At 33.3% G+C, this 22062-nt stretch overlaps 1 long non-coding RNA gene and 1 pseudogene across 2 annotated transcripts; one reads left to right on the forward strand and one right to left on the reverse strand.

Moving 5' to 3' along the window:
- Positions 1-7199: 7199 nt before the first annotated feature.
- On the forward strand, positions 7200-11665 carry LOC114384135 (annotated as a pseudogene).
- A 6163-nt stretch (positions 11666-17828) lies between these two features.
- LOC114383077 lies at positions 17829-20171 on the reverse strand. 2 transcript variants are annotated; one of them, XR_003660395.1, is made up of 4 exons: positions 19991-20171; positions 19564-19672; positions 19106-19238; positions 17829-18323 (listed from the first exon to the last, which is right to left on the reverse strand). It is a non-coding gene; the product is annotated as an uncharacterized LOC114383077 (long non-coding RNA). The 2 variants fall into 2 exon arrangements; XR_003660396.1 differs by lacking the exon at positions 19106-19238 and having other exon boundaries at positions 19991-20165.
- Positions 20172-22062: the final 1891 nt, after the last annotated feature.

Genomic DNA, 22062 nt, shown 5'->3' on the forward strand with positions numbered 1-22062 from the left:
CAATGGTCATCCAATATCAGAGCAGGATTTTCTAATAGTATAGGATAGCAAAATCAAGCAAATAATTGTATTATCTTTACTTTCTCAGCATTGGTTCAAATACTGCATGTGTGTGTAAATGTGTAACGATCACTTCTATTAGTGGGAGTTGTGTCATTTGCTTGAGAAACCTACAGTTGCACACTGAATTTTCAATTTTTTTGTAATTGTTCTGTTTAGTTTTATGATTAGTTACAATGAAGATAACTCGGTCTTCTCTACAAACTCCACAATTTAAGTACATATCCAATTGGTAATGGTCTTTTATGCAAGTTAATTATTTTTTGAGGCATATAAAGCTCTTTTCCAATCAGTGATTTTTCCTCTAATTCGGGCACTGTATCTGGACTAATTTCATTTTGGAAAGCCAAACTTTACAGCCATATCCTTTAATTCGAAAGTCTTTAATTTGCTCCTACTTAATTTGGCTTTTTCTTGCTTAAACGTTGTGTACTGTATTCTTCACATTCAGAAATAAGCAGAGCTAACACTAACTAAAAAATGGATTAAAGAGGGGGACAACAACAACTTGTATTTCCATAAACTAATCAATTACAGCGGGAGGAGAAATGCTTTAAGGGGATTGCTGATTGATGGAACTTAGGTTGAAGACCCTTTCTTGGAGAAATCCAGAGTGAAGTGGTTAAGAGAAGGAGATAGAAACTCAACTTATTTCCACCGATTGATCAATCATAGAAGGAGGGTCAATGCTTTTCAAGGTCTGATCATTGAGGGTGTGTGGGTCCACGAGCCTAGCAGTGTTAAGATTGCAGTCTTAAATCATTTCAAAGATAGATTCTCATAGCAGAACCCCAATAGGCCAACCCTAGATGGGGTTCAGTTTCCTTCCCTTGGCCAAGGAGAGAAGGAAAGCCTTGTTGCTAGATTCGCTGAAGTGGAAATTAAATCAGATCCAACCTTCAAGTAGGGATCTTCTCCTCTGGAGGGCTGATCCAAGAGACAAAAATGGAATCTATTGATAGAAGGTTATGTCAGTATTTATGGGCTAACTATAATGCTTCTTCGGAATGTGCCCCTTCAATTAATGGTGCTGGTGGCCTCCTTTGCATATGGAATAATGATTCTTTTTCAGTTGATAGAAAGGTAGTGGGGAGAGGATTTATTTTGTTGGAAGGGATGTGGATTAAAGAGAATAAGAGGGTCTCCATAATTAATGTTTATGCTCCCTGTGATCTCCAAGGGAAGAGACAGCAATGGGATGAGATTCTGCAGTTGAAGACATCTTCTCAAGAAGGCCTTTGGTGTGTTTTAGGTGACTTCAACTCTATAAGGCACCAAGATGAGAGAGTGAGTTCAGCTCAGTCAGTGGGTCCTGACCCTAGCATCTCTGAATTCAATTCTTGGATTTCATATATGGCTTTAGAGGAGGTTAGGTCTGTTGGGAGAAGATTCACTTGGTGTAGACTTAATGGCAGTGCTATGAGTAGATTGGATAGGTTCCTTTTATCTGATGAGTGGTTGGTGCAATGGCCAGGTTCCACTCAGTTTGTGCTGGACAGGGACTACTCTGATCACTGCCCTATCCTCTTGAAGTCAAAGACCATTGATTGGCGGCCAAAACCTTTCAAGGTTATGGACTGGTGGTTGAAGGACAAGGGGTTCCAACAACTAGTGGAGCAGCAATGGGGAATTTATCACCCTCCTGGATGGGGAGGTTTTGTTCTGAATCACAAAATAAAATTCCTTAAATAGTGTATAAAGCATTGGAGTTTTTCAAATGGTGAAGCTAATGCTAGAAAAGTCCAGAATATTAAAATGGAGCTGAATGCTTTGGAGGCTGGCTTAAATGATAGAGCTCTATCTCAAGAGGAAGTGATCCTTAAGAAATCCCTTCAAGTCCAATTGTGGGATACAACTTATGCATATGGATCTATGTTGAGACAAAAGGCTAGAGTAAAGTGGTTAAAAGAAGGGGACAACAACTCTACCTATTTCCATAGATTGATCAACCATAGAAGAAGAAAAAAATGCTATTCAAGGTATCTCCATAGATGGTGTGTGGGTGCATGAACCTTGCAGTGTTAAAAATGCAGCTATCCTCTACTTCAAGGACAGATTTTCGGAGGAATGTTGTAGTAGACCAACCTTGGATGGTGTCCAATTTTCTTCTCTTGACCTAAGAGATAAAGAAAGCCTTGTGTCTAGATTTTCTGAATTGGAGATCAAATCAGCAGTTTGGGATTGTGGGGGGGACAAAAGTCTTGGCCCGGATGGATTAAATTTCAATTTCATTAACCATTTTTGTGAGATTTTGAAACCAGATTTCATCAGGTTCATGGATGAATTTTACATCAATGGCTCCTTCCCCAAAGGAACCAATGCTTCATTCATAGCCTTCATCCCAAAGCTTAATGACCATCAATCTTTCAATGATTATAGACCCATCTCCCTTATAGGGTGTGTCTATAAAATCGTGGCTAAAGTTCTGGCCAAGAGGCTAGCCCTTGTGTTACCTCATCTTATAGATGAAAGACAAACGACTCTTATGAAGGGGAGGCACATTCTTCATGGTGTTTTGATTGCCAATGAGGTTATAGCTGAGGCTAAGGCTAGAAATAAACCTTGCATGGTCTTCAAAGCAGATTTTGAAAAGGCGTATGATTCGGTTTCTTGGGGTTTTCTTGACTACGTTTTGATGAGGATGGGCTTTTGTGAAAGATGGAGGAAATGGATTAATGGTTTCCTGTCCACTGCAACCATATCCATTTTAATTAATGGATGTCTGTTTTTTGGAGATGCCACTCAGCATAATGTTAGAACCTTAAAATGTATTCTGAGGTGTTTTGAAAAGGCTTCTGGCCTCAAGATAAATTTTTCTAATAGCCATTTTGGTTGTCTGGGAAAATCTGGAAGTTGGTGTAGGGATGCAGCTCAATTCCTCAATTGCAGTCATATGGATTTTCCTTTTTCTTACCTTGGAATTCCAATAAGGGTGTCTTCTAAGAGCTGGATTGTGTGGCAGCCTATTATAAGGAAGTTTTAAGCCAAACTTGCAAAATGGAAGCAAAGAAGCATATCTATGGGGGGCAGAATCACTCTCATTAATTCAATTTTATCAGCCTTACCTATCTATTTACTATCTTTTTTTAAGATTCCCAAAAAAGTGGTGGCACAACATTGTTTCCATTGAGAGAAACTTTCTTTGGGGAGGTCATCAAGAGGCCAGCAAGATTCCTTGGGTGAAGTGGGACACAGTTTGCCTTCCTAAAAACAAAGGGGGCCTAGGGATTAAAGATTTATCTAATTTTAATGAGGCTTTACTTGGCAAATGGGGGTGGGAGCTGGCTAATAATCAGAACCAACCTTGGGTTAGAATTTTACTCTCCAAATATGGCGGGTGGAAGGAGCTGATCTTTGATGGAAAGAGTAAATTCTCATCTCAATGGTGGCAAGACTTAAAGGCTGTCTTCCAGCAGTAGCACAACAATTGCTTTATCGATAACCTCAAGTGGAGGGTGGGCTGTGGTACCAAAATCAGTTTGTGGAAGGACAAGTGGCTGGGGGATAATTTAAATCTTCAAGAAAAATATCTTACTTTGTATTTAATAAGCAATCAGCAGACCTCTTCAATCAATTCCATGAGGGATTTCGTGGAGGATAGATGGGAATGGAAGCTAATTTGGAGAAGGAATTTTTTTTACCATGAAATTGACATGGTAGCTGCTTTTCTGGCAGAGATTGAGTCCGGACACATCCATCAATCCAGCAGGGATTTCCTTTGTTGGAAGGCTGACCCTAATGGTCTGTATTCCACAAAGTCTGCCTACAAAGTGTTGCAGGAGGCTCATAATAATGCTAATGAGGACAGGGCTTCCAAGATCATCTGGAGCCTGAAAATTCCCCCAAGAGAAAGTGCTTTTTCTTGGAGATTATTCAACAACATGCTAGTACTGAATCATTTATAATATTATCAGATTTTGCTGTGCAAAAAAAAAAAAGTCATCAACGCATGATACACATGATGTTGAAATGCTGCTAGAGCTGGTTTTGATTTATTCATCGTACACACCTTATGCTTATAAAGTAATCATTTCTAGAACATTTCTGTTAAGTTTTCTATTTTTCTTAATCCTATTTAGGTATTCAAATACTGCATGTATAAAATAATAGCTACATCATGGGAATGGAATTTTCGATGGAGAAGGCCTTTATTTGATTGTGAAATTGAGGCAGCTACCAGATTTTTAGAAGATACAACAAAGATTCATATTCATCCACATTCAGTAGATTGCTGGAAACGGAGAGCAGAACCTAATGGATAGTACACAACAAGGAGCGCATACCTTTTGATGCAAGGAGAAGCAACTGAGGAAAATAGTGATGGAGTGTTTACGGAGTTATGGAAATTACAAATCCCAGCAAAAGCAGATATCTTTGCATGGAGATTGGTTAAAGACAAACTGCCAACCAAGCTTAATCTAAGAAGAAGACAAATACAGCTCAAGGGTTAATGTGATTGCAAAAAAACTAGTAGTTATGCTTTAGAAGACTAGTTCAAGAAAAAAAAATCTAGAAGGAAATCAAGAAAATACAAAATAAAACTATATCTTTTTGGTAAAATACATAATTAAATATAAAAAAACATGCATTGGATAGTTGACCCTCAATCAATCACACCAAATTCTGTTCCTTCAAGCTCCTATCCCACCAAATACTACGAATCAATGGGGATATTAAAAACATCAGGTATAAGTTAAACATCAGCCAGAAGGCTATGAACAATAAGGCCAAACAACTTGAACAACCACTATCCCAAAAAGCTATAAGATATGAAGCATGGAAACAAAAACTAGAGCATGAAAGAAACGACTACACAACAACAGTGAAGGAAGAAAGTAGATGCTTCCAAGCAACAACTCAACAAAATAAGGCAATATTTTTACACAGCTTTCCAAGCAACACTACCTGCATTCCAAATCCTAGCTAGTAGTAGTAACTAACTAAGAAACTAACTAACAATCTATAAGAACAAAGAGCACAAACACCACGTACGCGGAAGCACAAACTTACAATGAAGACATGAAGCTTACCTCAAACACAACAGTGACAATGCCGGCGAGATTGTACCTCAGGTGAAATGTACCTCAGCTAACCACAAGGACCACGTACTACCAGTCAAATGTACCTCAGGTGACCACCACTTCGCCAATCCTTGCACCAAAAACCAAAAAAAGGTCCTTAGCTTAACCACGAGTTCCAGAAACAGACCTAGCACAGTCACGGTCTTCAATTCAATAGAACAACACAGGTAGACGAAGCGTACTTGTCACGGTCTTCAGTGCAATGGAGAACAACAACCTTTGATGTTAACAGTGCAATGGAGAAGAGAGCGCGAAAGGGTACACAAAGAAGAAGAAAGCGCGAGAGGGTAAACGGAGAAGAAGGGAGCGCGAGCGAAATAGGTCGCGTCTAATATAATTTAAAATGTATGTTTAACATCGGTTTTCAATAAAACACCGATGTTAACAAATTGATGTCAACGTTAACATCGGTTTAATTCAAAAAACCGATGTTAACTGATGATATGTTAACATCGGTTTTCTGAAAACCGATGTTAACGAAGCAACGTTAACATCGGTTATTTAAAACCGATGTTAACGTCGCTTCGTTAACATCAGTTTTCTTAAAAACTGATGTTAGAGTCGTTTCGTTAACATTGGTTTTCATAAAATCGATGTTAAGAAATACACATTATTTACAATTATGCCACCGCGTTTACGTTAACATCGGTTTTTGACAAAACCGATGTTAATCCGCCGATGTTAAATCAGCTTTTTCTAGTAGTGCTACCAACGGAAGTTATTAGTTTTTTCAGCCCTTTTAGCCTTTAACTACACAACGTAACCCTCCACTCCACATTCCCATTTTGCATTCAACCACTTTATTTCTATCTTCCTTTTATTTTAACCTCCCATTCTTCCCATTTTCTTCCCGTGAAAACATCCAGATAAACAATGGGTTTGTGCAGTTTTTACATGCGTGAAGGAATTACTTTATGCTTCAATCAAATTATTTATTTGCATTGTTTTACTTTTCTCTCTAATTCACTTTTCCAATTTTGTCTCTTCTTTTGGCCTGATTTACCTTCTATGATGGATATTCTTTTTTTTTCTTTTTAATTTCATATTTTAGGAATAATTTTGTTTTTGTTTTTTTGCAATTATGCAATTCTCATGTATCTCGCTTCTGCATTTCCCAGTTGGATGAAGACCATTAGCTAGTTAGTATTATGCCTCTTTACAGCTTTAATTAAGATCTTCTTTAGGAAATCAAGATATGTGACTCATCAGAGGAGGCAAGGGGAGTTGGTTTGTGCATGGGTACATATCATTAGCTACTAATGTTATGTTTTTTCTATGTGTAGATAATATAGTTTGATTGATCGAGAAAAGGGTTCAACATTCAGGGGTTGCTCTTTCTCTACATATGTACCATGATTCTTCTTTATCTATAGCAATAGGTGGAGTTCTTCGACTACTAATATTGATACTTTATTTGTGCAATTGTGTCATACCATGAGATTTCTCTTATCATAGTGATAGGTGTGGATGGGATGTGATGAAAGGAATGTTGCGCATAGCTTCATCTTGAGAAAATATCATGTGCAAATTGAGGGAAGTGTACAATCATAAGGTTATTAGGAGAAAATCATCCAAGTGAAGTTACATGTTAACTCTTACATTTCTACTTATATATATATATATATATATATATATATATATATATATATATATTATAAATTGTTATAGATTTTTCTATTTTTAAAATCACTACTAGAAAAAGCATTTTTTACAACAGCTAAACGACAACGGTTCATCAAGAACCGTCTTAGTATATAAGGCGGTGACACTTTTGTAAATACGGGTTTTTCAACGAAGACGTTCTAAGACGATTTTCACAAAACCGTTTTAGAATGTTTTTCTCTTGTTTTAATATATAGCTCCCACTTTATTTATATTCTTTTTTTTTAATAGGTTTTTTTTTTGTATTCGTAGCTATAGGGTTCCCAAAACGTTGCGCGAGTTCTTTCTTGCCGCACCTCTCTGAGCCAAAACCATGATCTTCGCGCAGGGCGACCACCACCGCCACCACCCTGACTTCCACCATCTACAGCAGCTTCCCAGCTCTGCTGACACAAAATGGGGAAAATGACTTACAAGAGGCTAAAGGGAAGCCAGAGCTTCAGTCAACTCCTTCTCTCTACTCTCTCCTCCACTCCCATTCTCATCGAGGACATTCACGCCGATGAGACATGGCCCGGCCTCCACAAACATGACATTTCTCTCCTCTGACTCTTCGAAACCGTCTGCGACGATTGCCACGTCAAAATCAACGAAACCAGTAACCATTTTCTTAATTATTAATCAATTTTATCTCCAAATCTTATGTTTCTTGTTACTCAGTTTTATATTAGAATGTTAGCGAGGGGATTCGAACCAACTACCGTTTGATTATTCATTTTGTTTGGGTTGGCCAGGTACCAAATTAAAGTACAAACCGGGAACTATCATGGGTGGCAGACAACACAGTGCACACGATTGTGGCGTCTCATGGTCCATTGGTTATTTTTTGGAGCCACGCATTATGTTGTGTTTGTTTGCCAAACAGCCCCTTACTATCAGGCTCAAAGGTATAATAGTAATTGTTTTCTACTTCCTATTTATATAGAAAAACGAAGATATTGTGGTGGTTTAAATTTTAAATCTAAAAAAACTATTTGCACAGGAATTACAAATGATTCTAAAGATCCATCTGTTGATACCTTCAAGTCAACAACTTTACCTATATTAAAGCGCTTTGGAGTTCCATCTGAAGGCTTGGAGATTAAAGTAGAGAGTCATGGATTACCTCCCAATGGTGGTAGTGAAGTTCTTTTGTTTGTTCCTGTTGTTCAGAGTCTAACGGTAAGTTTATGAATTTTTGATAATTTGATTTGATGGTTAATTGAATTTTTTTTAATGCCTTATATATGTATGTTCTTTCTAACAGGCAGTTAGTTGGAATGATGAGGGTTTTGTGAGGAAAATTAGGGGAACTTCTTTTTCAACAAGAATGTATGTTCAGTTTGAATATGGCATGATTAAAGCTGCTCGTGGAATCATAAATCCGCTAGTTTCTTATGTGCACATTTTCTCTGATCACAGATCAGGTCTTGAGGCTGGAAAGTAAGTATGATTCCTTTCATTCAGTGGAAAATGTTGAATATTTAAATTTGAATTTTGGAATTATAGTTGGTAGAAAAGTGAAGCCATATTGTATTGTATTACAATGTAATTCCTTTTATTCGTCATTTGTTGTTGCAACTCTCCTGGATATGGGATTTCACTGGTTGTGGAAACTACGTCTGGTTGTTTCATTTTTATAGACACTGTTGTTTCTCAAGTAAGGGATAACGATACTTGTGGCCTTGCAGATGATGCGAGAAGAGACTTGATGCCTCCAAATGATAATGGTGTGGGGATTGCTAGTGCATTACTAGGGGAGATAGCTCAAAGTGGAGTGTAGATTCGACGCATCAAGTTAGTTTATTAGCAATTTCATCCCCTTTAATTGTTCTTTACCAAATGATTGATATTGGTATTAAACTCATAATTATGGATGAAAACTTCTTACAAAACAGAAAACTATTACCCTGGTTGGTTTTATTTTTCACCCTAAATTTAGCTTCTCTTTTCTTTTTTCACTTTTTATTATTGACACGTGAGTGTTATTCAAGCACTTATTTCGATTAATGTGGAAGTGTTTAAGCTTTTTCCTGCAAAGTATACTAACTTTGACACTTAAAGGGAAAGATAGAAGCTTAACTATGATGGTAACTTACCTTGAATTCTATTTTGGCACTTATGAGATAGAGGGAGTAAGTGGTGATAAACGCATCAGCTAGAAATCCACCAAGAATATCAAGGAGGAAGGTAGTTCCCATGAAGTTAGTGACAATGTTGGCATATATGGATGGTGAAAAGTGCATAAACTTGGACAGATATAAAACAAGGTTGCTTGCATTGGCAAGAAATGCAAGGTTCTCCAATACCTCAGCGGCTGTGATTAATTTGCCATGTGGGGAAAATTAGAAACATGTTATGCATGCATACCAAAAATAATCTAGTAATTAATTTTGTGAAAGATAAAAAATATAGTTAAAAGAATTATATGTAGCTAAAAGATTTCTTGGTTTCCAATTACCTATATATATGTCATAACATTGTGATCAACAACTCAGAGAAACAAGAAAAGTTTGGTCAGATAGTACTTACCCAAAACAAAGGAGGCAGCAAGCATGCCACCATGACGTCCTTTTATGGCTGGCCTATTCCTCCAATCTACATACCCTTCCCATACCTGCACATGTGCTTCTTACTATAGCAGTTTTCTCAGTGGTGTTAAAACCAACTAATGAAAGTAGTGCTATACTAAAAACTAAGATAATAATAAAGAGTAAAAGAAAGAAAAGTGAAAATTATGGAGTGAAGTTTTAATTATACCATCTCTAGGTTTTGTTGTATTTATCTTATTCTTCAATATGGTTATGGAGGAGGGATTGGGATGTTGGTGGAAGAATACTTGATCAAGAACACTTTGTATAATGTGGAAAGTGGTGAACAAAGAATCGCATTTATAGTAGGAGAAATGATAATTTTAGGCCCAAATGATAATTCTTCCCTCAAAGTCCTTTCTACACTTAGCTCCACTACTTCCATGGCATTGAAGTGACCACAACATATTGGGGAATACATATTTCTAATTCCAAATATATATAAAAAAATTGAGTAAGGTAAATATAAGTGATGTTAAATCCATGCCTACCCCTAAAGGCAGTAATTTGTCAGGAAGACCCAACTCTTTATTGATTTGTTAGGATCGTTAGTTTGCTCACTAACTTGTAGGACCCTACAAGTTTTGGGCATTGGGCAAGCTAACTTGCACACACACACACATACATGCATATATATATATATATATATATATATATATATATATATATACACGAGTTTTTTTTTAATCAAGATGAGGTCTAGAGTGTGTAATCCAAACTCGTCACCCATCATGCGAAACAAAAAAATAGGAGGACTACCGTGAAAGTGTATCGTGCTTTATATATAGGTGTGTTGTGCTTTATATATACCTGGAAATTTGGTCTTCCTATTGTATTGAACTATTCCTATTTCAAGTTAAGAATCTATGTAGCATTGAATTTTGACATATTCTTGGTCACCCAGTTGCATATCATTTCAATCTTATTTATAATGGAGCTAAAATAATTTTACCAGGTGGGTACCTTTGGCTTGAAAGGGAATGACAAGGAATGTGCGATCCTAGGTTTATTAAATTTTACTCCAGTATATGAAGGTGTTTCTAAGGATCTTCACCCAACCACTAAAGCATCATTACATGAATACCCCAGGCTCAGTAAAGATTCAGTTGTAGTACTAGAAGCTTCCAACAAAGAGATAGAGATCATTGTAAAAGGAAGTTCTGGGGTAAAAAGTAACTATAGGCAATCTACACTGAGCTCATCCAGTCAATCAAAACAGGAACAAGAGCAAGTAAAAATTAAAGTTGAAAATCAGGGTGCTAGTAATATTGTATCGTGATGAATGGCATGGATCAGTAAGTTTTGAATTAGTACTTGTTTGCTGCATTCTATGCCCATACAAGTTCATGAATATTGCTTTGTATTGTCTTCATTGTTCCAAGTTCATGGACATATCTTGTATTATCTCCTTGAATAAATATTTTTAATATAGACTATTATTTTTCTATTCTAATATTCACTCATCACTTATTCCAAACTTACTCTACATGCATATTTGTAATTGGATGACAATGTAAAATCCAAAATTGTTTTCTCTTATGTTTATCATGATCATACTACGGTAAGTTTTGTGCAAAAATTAGATCCGGTAATACACTACTTCAATTCTTAATCTATCGGTGTAATATAAGGGTCGTTTGTCATTGACCGTTGTTGGTTCTCTAGATTAGACTTAGAGGATATGAGCTTTTGATAATTTAATTTATGATATTGTTTAATGTTTTATAAAATAATAAGATTACAGAGGTGATTATTGCATAATTCAGGATTTTGCTGAAACTGGATTCTTGTGATGTATTTTTGCCTTGAAAATTGTATTTATAGAAAAATTTATCCAAATAGGACCTAAATATGGTGTTACTATGTACGGTACAACATTGAAAGGTTATATTTTGGTGTGGCATTTTTAGTAATGTTATTTGTTAATAGCTTGTTATGTCTAATTTTACACCTTTTTTTTTGTAAAATCTAATTCTTATTAGTTCATTTAATAGTCCTGCAAAATTTGTTATTTTTTAGCTAAACATGTGACCTTTTTTTGAACACTGCAATTGTTGGATTTGGATCTTATAGCAAATATATGTTTTGGAAAGTGACCATCCAGCTCAAGCTTGTGGAGGTTGACTCTCTTGGAATTGTCATTGCTTTCTATGTAAGTGGAAATTTTATCATATCATTCACAACTTTCACATTGTAAGTTATTGTTGAATTCAATAAATAACACTTGTTCACTTGTTTATGATATGTTTCTACATGTAAATTTAATGGACTTGTGAATGCTTGCAGGTTTAGAAACCTATATATTTAATTCATAATTTTTCTTTAGTTACTAATTGGTTTTGCTTAGTCAAAATTCATTACCAAAATTAATTTTATAATATTTTATAACTATTGATTAATTCATAACTTTTCTTTAGTTACTATTGGTTTTGCTTAGTCGAAATTTATTATCAAAATTAATTTTATAATATTTTATAACAATCATCTATTTGGGTTTGCATGACTGAAATTGTAGGTTTAATTTAGTTTGATATAAAAACAAAACAAACATGTAAAAAAAATCAACATTGGTTATCAATTAAAATCGTCTTAAAATTGTAATATTTTAAGACAATTTTAGGGTAAAACTGTCTTAGAATATCACAATTTTAAGACAATTTTTGGATGAAAACTGTCGTCAAATACTGATGTTTTTAATATTTTTAAACAAGTAAACCTATCTAAAACGTTTTACAAAACCGATGTAGAAACGAATAGCCTAGCATGGTTCGATAACCATCATAAAAATTGAACTCTTTTCATGATGGAGCTTTAAAGATAATTTGTCAATTATCATTAAAGCGTTAAATAACCATTGTTAAAACACAGTTTTTTAATAGTGTTTGTTTGATGCATTTTAAAAATTGGTGGATAAATTTCAATCTTTTTTATCCTGTGTTAGTGTAAATATAATAATAGAAATACGGATACACAATTGTGTTTCCGCTAGAAATAGATTATGGAAATTGATTTAATTCAAGAGTTTTATTCATCTCTTTCGCCTGGAAAGGACAGGAGTATAAGCCTTTGGAAACTGTTGCCTTCGATCACCCATCTTTGTGTGATAAAAGATATATGAGATCAAGATATTAATAATATATTTGGCATAAGATAGAATAGACTAGAAAAGGAAAAGTAAATTAAAGTAAATAAAATATATAGAAAGTGAGTTAAGTTTTTAAAATGTGCAGGAAGGAAAGGAATAAAGAAAGTGAATGAAATATATATGAAAAAATACAGGGTGAGATAAAATTTAATTTAGATATTTTAAAAAAAAATCTCATAAATTTATAAATATGAATTTATATTTTTGTTAAAAACTTACACCATCGTCTTATTTCTAGAACAGACGAATTTATCGTACAAAGTTACCTATGATTTGATGACAAATTACAATTGTTTTTTCCTCTTAAAAATATGTAGATAAACCACGTGATTCTCGCGGCCAATAAAATAATCTATACACGTTATCTTGCCATGAAAACAAATTTCAAAAGTTTTTTAAAGATTGTGTGTCGGTCATGGACAAAAGCTTCAGATCTAATAATAGAGAAAACGGAAAAGCTTTGTTTCTGAAAATGAAAGCTCGGGTATATATATATATATATATAATGTTTCAAATAAAAATAAATTTAAAATGAAAAATAAGAATAATTTTATAATTAAAAAAATGATGATTGAGATTAAAATTTCATTATTTAATACAACACATTTCTTTTTTTTCAATTGATTTAAATAGTTACTTTTTAGATCGATCACTTAAAGAATTGATTTAAAAAATTAACTTTTAAGTTAGATTACTTGAAAAATTGATCTAAAGGTTAACTTTTAATGTTGGTTAACTACTAATTCAAAAAATTTGACTTTCTATGTCGTTTATAGGGATGGGAATAGGTCAGGCCGGCTTAGAGGGACCTACGACTTGACCTACATAAAGTCTGGCCTGAACTGACCTATTTAATTAAAAGGTTAGGCTTAGGCTTTTTTAAAAGCCTATTAAATTAAATAAATCAGGCTTAGGCTTATTAAAAAGTCTTATAAACCTAATAGATCGACCTATATACATATATTTATATACTTATATTATTTTTTGGATACCAATATATACTTATATTATTTTTTTGGTACAATTTTTTTTTAAACTAGCAGACTTTGATTACATATTACTGCTCCATAACTTCCATTTCTATAATCAAGTAAGACTTTAATTATTATAATTTATGTGTGAGTTATGTGCCCTTTTATATTCCTAATTATTTTATTTTTATTGGCTTTCTTATTCTTGTTAACGTTTCCTTTTCCTTTAACTTTCTTATTATATTCCTACTCCATAGCAAATGAATATTAAAATTTAATGTGAAGAAGGCTTTTAAAAAGGCTATCAGGCCAGACTAGGTTTTTAAAAAGGCCAGACCGAGCCAAAATAAAAGCCTTTGATAGGCTATAGGCCAGGCTCAGGCCTCAGAAATTCATCGTAGACTAGACTCAGGCACTTTAAAACCTGGTCTGACCTGACCTATTCCCACCCCTAGTCGTTTATATAAACATCAGTCATATAACTGATGTAAAAGATCTTTTTTAAACCAATCTAAGGAGGGTTCTCTTAGCTAGGTAAACTAAATTATAATCTAATGGTTAAAATTAATTCTTCTCATTTCTCATTTTAAATTTCTTCTCATTTGAGATATTATATATATATATGTGTGTGATTTTTATTTAGTACCAAGCTAATTTTTTCTTATATGATTGATTTTGTTTTATTTATTTAGTACCAAGCTAACCATGAACATGAAGTAAACCATGCAATTCGCCTCTATTTTTGCATGGTGTCCCCCGACAATCGTGTCCACATGTCTTGGTTCCATTAGTTCCTCATCACCATGCCATTGTGTGGGCTTAGTGTTGTCTCTTCTACAGAGTATGGGGTGCATGGTAATTGTGTGCATCTAATATGCCAAGATGCGATGCCACTCTAATCTTGTCAATGCATCCCAACAATATAAGCCTCGTACATGTTGGTACATGTAGACTTCTTAGGGAATGGAAGTCGAAAATACAATGAAGCAACTTCGATGGTGCTCTCCGGTCTTGGCTACTTGTAACCTATGACACGCGACCAAGAGTGAGTTGGTCAACAAATGAGTCGGCAGGGTGGGTCCACAATTGTCTAAGCAAAAAGCCCTTTATGGCTTAAATGCTTTATGGGTGAGTTGATCTCTTTCGAGGAGTAGGCCAAGACGATCCACAACCCTCTAAGTATTGAGCCTTGTGACATAAATGCTTTATGGGTGAGTCAACATCTTCATTAATATTAATATTATTTGCAAGCATATTCACTAATATATCTAAGAAAGCTAAGAAAAACAAAGGAAAATAATTAGACAAAAGATAAATTATGAATATTACTCATTGATTAAGATTTATTTATTACAATGATATATGGGTATTATTTCTCTTACTGGCATGTTCTTAACCATTTTTGTATCAAAACATTACTTCTTGTAACACTCACATCGGCCCCAAGACCACCAGCATCTAACAAATGTAGTAAATTAACAAAAACAAGTAAATATATAATTAATTCAATTATAAAGAATAGGTGGAATTACTAGGTATTTTTTACATTTATTCTTGCATCTAAATTGACAAATGGGTCCATCACACACATGGTTTTCCCCAAATTTCACAAATGAATGATTGTGATTAGCTTGTGAAATACCCAGCAAAATCATGATCATAATCACCACATCTCATTCTTTGTCATAACTCTTCTTTAAATCTATAAATTCATTTCAAAATTTTCTAAGATGTTAAATTCTTGCTATAATGTTTGAAGGCAGAAACATTTATTTATAGGCACAAAATTAGGAATGGCAAAGATATTAGCACCCGCAAATATCGACAAGTAAAATCCATATCAAATAGAAAATGAATGATGCTATATTTTTTTTTCTTAGTTCAACTATAAAATAATACTATATTTACTTCTAAGTTCAATTATAATTTTGTTACTCAACTTGAGTGCATGATTTTAATATTGTTCTTTAAACCATATCACTTTTATAAATAAAAGTTGAGATATTTTCACCAAACAATGCCACCTGCTACAAATAAAAATCTCTTGCTCTGTCACGTCATTTTCCTTTTAGTCAAGTAGGTTTTTTATACTTCCTTTATCTTTAATGATAAGAATCTTTCAATTAATTCACCCTTCATAAAAGTAATTAATTTTATTAAATTTGTCAATTAATTATATTGTCATTATAAAATTATCTTTTTTTTATCTCTCTATTTATTTAATTGTTTTTTATTAATTTTTTTCGGATAGAATAATTTAAAGTATGTGGGAACAAAAATAATTAATATATTTAAAAATTAAAAAATAATCTTATAAAAAAGGAAAAAAAAAATAAAGATTCTTATAATTAAAAACTGAGGGAGTATTGTTTTTAAGTTATTTTTCTTTTTAAGTATATCCACACATATCCACAAATATTTATAAAACTTGTGAGTACTCGCTGAAAAAGTATCTATATAGATATGAAGGTGGACACGAAATAAACATTTATCCACATGGGACGAGAGGCTACTACTTATACCCATCCTGCCATGTTTCCATCCATACACAAAAGAGTGCTTGTTAATGTTTTTTATTCATAAGAATCGATAGGTATCAGGATTTTATAACATGCTTGTTAAATATATTGTATTTTATAAATATAATGTTTAATAATTTTATTAAATTTAAATATTTATAATGTATAAAAAATATTATAAATCAAATGCTGTATTAAATATTATAACAAATATTGTATTAAATATATTTTTTTGTAAATACTACATTAAATGATGCATTAAATATATATTATATGTCAAATACTAAATTAAATGTCGCATTAAATTCATATAATAGTATGTCAGATACTATATTAAATGCTACATTAAATATTAAATAACTAACATATTAAATATTATATTTAGACATGGTAAAAAAACTTATACCCGTGGGTACCCGCCCGAATCCGTCTCGACTTTCACGGGTAATACCCGAGTTGACCGGGTATGGGTTCGGGTTCGGGTTTTCCCCGATAACCAAAAGTCGGGTACGGGTATGGGATTATTAGACTCGTTCCAACCCCGAACCCGAACACGCCCCGCCACTTAAAATCTTTAGAATTTTTGCATAATTTAATCAAAAGACATATAATTTTTATTACTAGTTAATTTTATTTTAGAATTTTTACATAATTTAATATTATTTTCTTAACTATTTATGTAGACTCACACGTTATAATAAATTTATTGATATATAAGTAGTTAAAAATAAATGTTTAACAATTAATTTATTTTTTTTCTAAAATCAAATTTTTAATATTTTTTTTTGAAAAAAAATATTTTTCTAAATGGTGTGTGAAACGGGGTTGGGGATACCCAATACCCGACGGGTACGGGGATGGGACAATAAACTCAAACCCGTCGGATATCGGGTACGGGTATGAGAATATGTTGAAGAGTCGGAGTAAGGGATTGGAGAGACAATACCCGTACCCGACCCGCCCCATTGTCATGTCTAATTATATTAAATGCTACATTAAATATATTATTATTATTGGAATTTTTTTTAATATATGCGTATAAATACTACATTAATAACTTTTCTATAGAAAATAAATTTAAGGTGGTATTAATATAGGTTTACATATGTCATTATTTGGTGTAAGAGGAATGCTAATTAATGAGACTCTCTATCTCTTACACTATTTTTTAACACTTAACATGATTTACTAAAATTTATTTAAAATCACTAATTTTGATAGGTTTTATATCTAAATCAAGAGAGAAAATTATTATATGAAAAGTGAAACTTACCAAAACTAGTGTTTTTATTAAATTTTATTTAATTGTACTAAAAGTGTTAGAGTGTGTCTTTAGCATTTTTTTTTTGGTGTAATAGCTTCCTTAATACTCTTTCAAAATTCTTTTTATTCCTTTAAATTTTTAAAGTTTGAAAAAACAGTATTATGATTAACATTTTATTTTAAAATCATTGTGAAGTAGAAAAGCTCACTTCTCACACAAAACAATGGTATTTTAAATTTTTTTTTGACAAATTTTAAATGCTAATTACCCTATTAAATACTCTCATAAAAACTCATTTTGATTATGTGTTTGGTGGGGAAGTTCCAAATTAAAATTGAAGAGTATATTCATTTTGAGGATATGTTTGGTTACATCTAGAAGTATGTTTATGCATGAAAACTCAGTTTTAAATAAATAAGACTTAAGTTATTTTTGCAAACTCAATTATGATAGTGATTTCTATGTGAGTTTTTATGTCATAGTCATTTATTATGGCAAGGACAATAAACATGCATATGGATAATCAAACCATAGCAGGACAATAATAAAGAAAGTGTGCAATAAAACTGAAAATAATATTGAATAGATAATAAAGATAATTACATCATAGTGTTTAGTGCACCAAGCCTCCAACAATGAGTGATTTAGCCTCTCATTGTCATGAGAGGTCTTACAAAATGAAGAAATACAAGAGTGGAAGGAGAGAAAATGATGAGAAACAAGGAAGAAGAAGCCTAGAGTGCTCTCTGTCTTCATTCTTCATTGTGCCCTAAGTTGATTCCCTTTGATCTCAAGGGAGTGTCCCCCTTATAATGGGTTCAAGGCCTTTGTTTCTTTGAGAATTCCAAAGGTCACTCTTCAGTTTGTTCTACTCAGTAGGCAAGCTGTGAAAATGATCTAGACCATCTTCCTTCATTTCTAAGATATCACGTGTCCTCTTCAAAACAACCTCCCTCGCTAGGCAAGCATAACTCGCTGAGCAAGTCTTCTTTGTTGTGACAACTTCCTCTTTCTCTTTTAGTGTTCCAAAAACCCTACAAAAGGCACAAAACTAAAAGAAAAATCTTAAGTTTTATTTAGAGGCCTAAAGTTCTATAAGACACTAAATTCTGACTAATTGAAACTAAACTAGGCAAAAATTAAGGAAAAAGCATATAATTCTTGTGTTAAATATAATTCAAATGAAACTATGCACACCAATTATCAAGGTAATCAAGTGAATTAAAGTGAAAAGGGACTAAGTTGTGCAATTTTAAAAAAAGATTTTTGACACCGCGTAAATATCCACAGCCATGCATGTCAATCATGACCCTGGGAAATAACCGTGGCCACTGGGAGAAAAGAAAATTTCTGAAGATCAGTGTCAACTTTTCGATAATGGCTATGGATAATCAGCGCCATTAGTCACTTTAGTCACTACGCCAAAATTCATTATAGATAGTGCTTATTTTCCCTACAAGATAGTGCTTTTGAAGAGCTATGTACGTATATTGCCGATATCTATTTATAGATAACGCTTCTTTGAATAAATGATATCTATCTATGTGATTATTATTCTTTATATATCACAAACCTGATTCACTCATTTACATGAATTTCTGTAAGTAATTTAGCACAGTCAAATCCATTTTCAGTCCAAGCATAGAGAGAGAGAAAGAGAGCGAGAGATTTAGCTCAAAGAGTTATGTAAGCATTTATACATCACAAATACAGCAAACCAATTCGTCAAATAACTCAAATCTAAATTTCAAATACAAAATAACTAGATATCAGTACTAAACTTTTGGGATGCAAGTACATGGAAACACAACGTGATGACTATCAAGATGATACCATGTGAATAAGCAGCACAATAAATTGTGATTTATTTCTTGTAGTATCAAAACCATGGGAAGCAACTAAAGTTAAGAATCCAGCTGTAAGAGTAGCCGTCAAAGGAAACAATGGACTGACTTCTTCATTTAACCTAAGTCAGGACAAGCACACTTAGATCAAAAAGTGATAATTAAACTCACTTGCAATTAAATTAATTAATCTAAAAAGACTTAGTAGATGATAAAATATAGAATTTAATGCATCAAGTTGAGTATTAGGATAGTTAAAACTTGTCCCCCAGACTATAATGATTACTAGAAATCTGATTACATGCTCAGTTAAATCTTAAGAGGGAATTTGAGAGCAAATTTGACTGGCTTAGGAATTATAAGCCTAAGTGGCATAATTGTTTTTATCTAAAATGTTGGTCCAATAGTTGGTTCTAAGTGACCAAAGCACCAATAGTTCAAACTCACCTGGAAGTCTGCAAAACTTTGTTGTTCTTGTAATTTCTGGATCATGTCATCCCGCTATGCACCATGTCATCCTCTCATGAAGAAAAGTTAAAGATGCATAACACCGACCCTGAAACCTCATTTAAAAATTTGTTTAGTAAATAAAATGATGACAACAAATATAATACTGATAAGAGTCAATACGTACACAAATGACAAAGCAATTTTGAAAAATAGCTTAAAAGCAAAACTTCTAATTAGTCTAGTCAATAAAATATTTGGTTAATTCTTTAATTTACCGTTGAAGAAACACCCATACCCTTTACCGGAAGTGTGTTTTCGTTGTGTTACTTATACAAACATACAACAAAAACGTGATTCCGTTGCAGTAAAAATCTCAACGGAATCATAATTCTGTTTGAGAATTGGATGCAGAGAAAACCCTCACCTTGGTCTAGCGAGCTTCAAATGACAAAGGAGAATAAAAAAAGGAGGAGTCATGTAAGCAAAAAGGAGAAGGAGCGGATGAGAGAAAAGAGCATGAGGAAAGAGAGGTGAGGTGGGGTGGGTGAGAACTGGAGGAAGTGGGAAAGAGAAGGGAGCGGGTGGAGTGGGAAGAACTCCCACAGGAGGCAGTTTTGTCTTTTTGCTTCAAACTCAAAAAAGGGTACTGTCAATAGCAATCCCCTTGGTTGATTTAGGTTAAAGTTTTTACCTCTTTTTTTAGTCCTGGGTTTTCCGTGCAAATGAGGTCCAGTCCAGTCCAATTCTAAGCTATGTGTATCATTGTAGAGGCACGCAACTTTACTCCTCATACCATCAATTCATGACATTTTTTCGTGTGTCTCGTACAGCCCTTAGCATGCAATGTTTTGTGTTTACATATTGTAGAAGAAAAAAGAGAGGAGAAAATGAAAATGTTGAGTTAAGAATATTCAAGGAAACAGATTTTGATGCAAATATCCATGCATCACACTGCACAACATGTCTTCCATAAAGCTTAGTGAGAGACATGATGTTGTCCTCACTCAATTACATATCAACCGGTGGAATTCAACATGTACTAAGTCCTTGGATGGCACTTCGTCATTGTGGATGTTTTTGGGCCCAAACCGAGAAGGCCCAAGAGGAGAGATTAAGAGATGCAAGGGGGTTGCTATTGGTCCCAACCAAATTGTTATTGGTCCCTACCATCATTCAAAAATTCCAAATTTACTCACGCCCACGATATACAATGGAATCATGTATCCACTGCATCATGGAGGTGCGAAAACTGTTGTTTAACGGAATATCAATTCCATTGTATAGTAAGCAGCAGAATCTTGATTTTGTTGTATTTTTTTTTTTTGCAACCCCTTGCACAACATGATTTAGTTGTGCATCATGATTTATGGAAAAATTGTATATCAGAATCACAATTTTATTATGATACTCACTAAGACATACTACAGAATCATATTTCCATTGTGTATTTTTTTGTTTTAAAAAATACACAATAGAAATACGATTTTATTGTGCATCTCGATAAAGCATATAATGGAATCATATATACCCCATTTTGTTTTTTCATAATTGTTCTGTCCAAAATTAGTTTTTTCTTTTTTAGAAATAAGATTCTTGAATGAAATTGAGTTCAAAAAGTAGTAAAATTTTAACATATTTCGGAGACTAATTTTCAGAAACGTTCAACTTTAATATTTTTGAAACTGATTTTTCAAAAACCTAATTTAAAAAAAAAAGGTTTACTCTTTTGTTGGAACACAATCCTCTGTTTTTCTTTAATCCATTTGTTTATCGGTCATTGCTTTGGGCACCTAACGTTTTTGCTGGGACACCCAACAACGAAGGTTAAAGGACTAAAATGCCCTACCCTTCACCTTTTGCTTATAAAAAACAAAACTTTTCTTCTTCCTCTTGGCCACGCCGTTTCCCTCTGTTCGTGCTTCTTCTTTTTCCTTCGTGGGTGCTGCTCCTCCATTCCTAGTTCTTCTTCTTGGTGGCTTCTGCTCCTTCGTTGTTGTTTCTTCTACCTTTCGTCTTCTTCATTCTCCTTCGAGGTAAGTATTCTCTTGGCCGTATGATGATTGTTTGTGCATTGTTGCCCCTTCGTTTGTGTTGTTTATGCCGGTATTCATGGCCATTTTTTGTGAAAAAGTCATACGAATTGGCAATCTGTATGATTTTTTTAACTTTTAATTTATTTTCTGATATAGTTTTAAAACAATTAATTCTAAATTTATTTTGTGATTTATTTGTTGCTTGTTATGTTTTAGTAATTTTTTATATATTAGCAATAGTTTTATAAGGATTGATTGGTGATATTATTTTATAGTGGTATAGAAATAAAAAAAAATTAGATTAAAAATTAGATTGGTGAAAAAAATTATAAAAAAATAAAATAATTTTTAGTTAGCTTAAAAAATTTTAAAAATTGATTGAAACAAAAACTTAAAATATTTTAAAATTGTTAGTTAGTTAAAAAAAAGATTAAAACCATATTTTAAACAATTTTAAAATTGT

This window comes from Glycine soja, chromosome 14 (assembly GCF_004193775.1).
Source record: "Glycine soja cultivar W05 chromosome 14, ASM419377v2, whole genome shotgun sequence".
NCBI classification, from domain to species: domain Eukaryota; kingdom Viridiplantae; phylum Streptophyta; class Magnoliopsida; order Fabales; family Fabaceae; genus Glycine; species Glycine soja.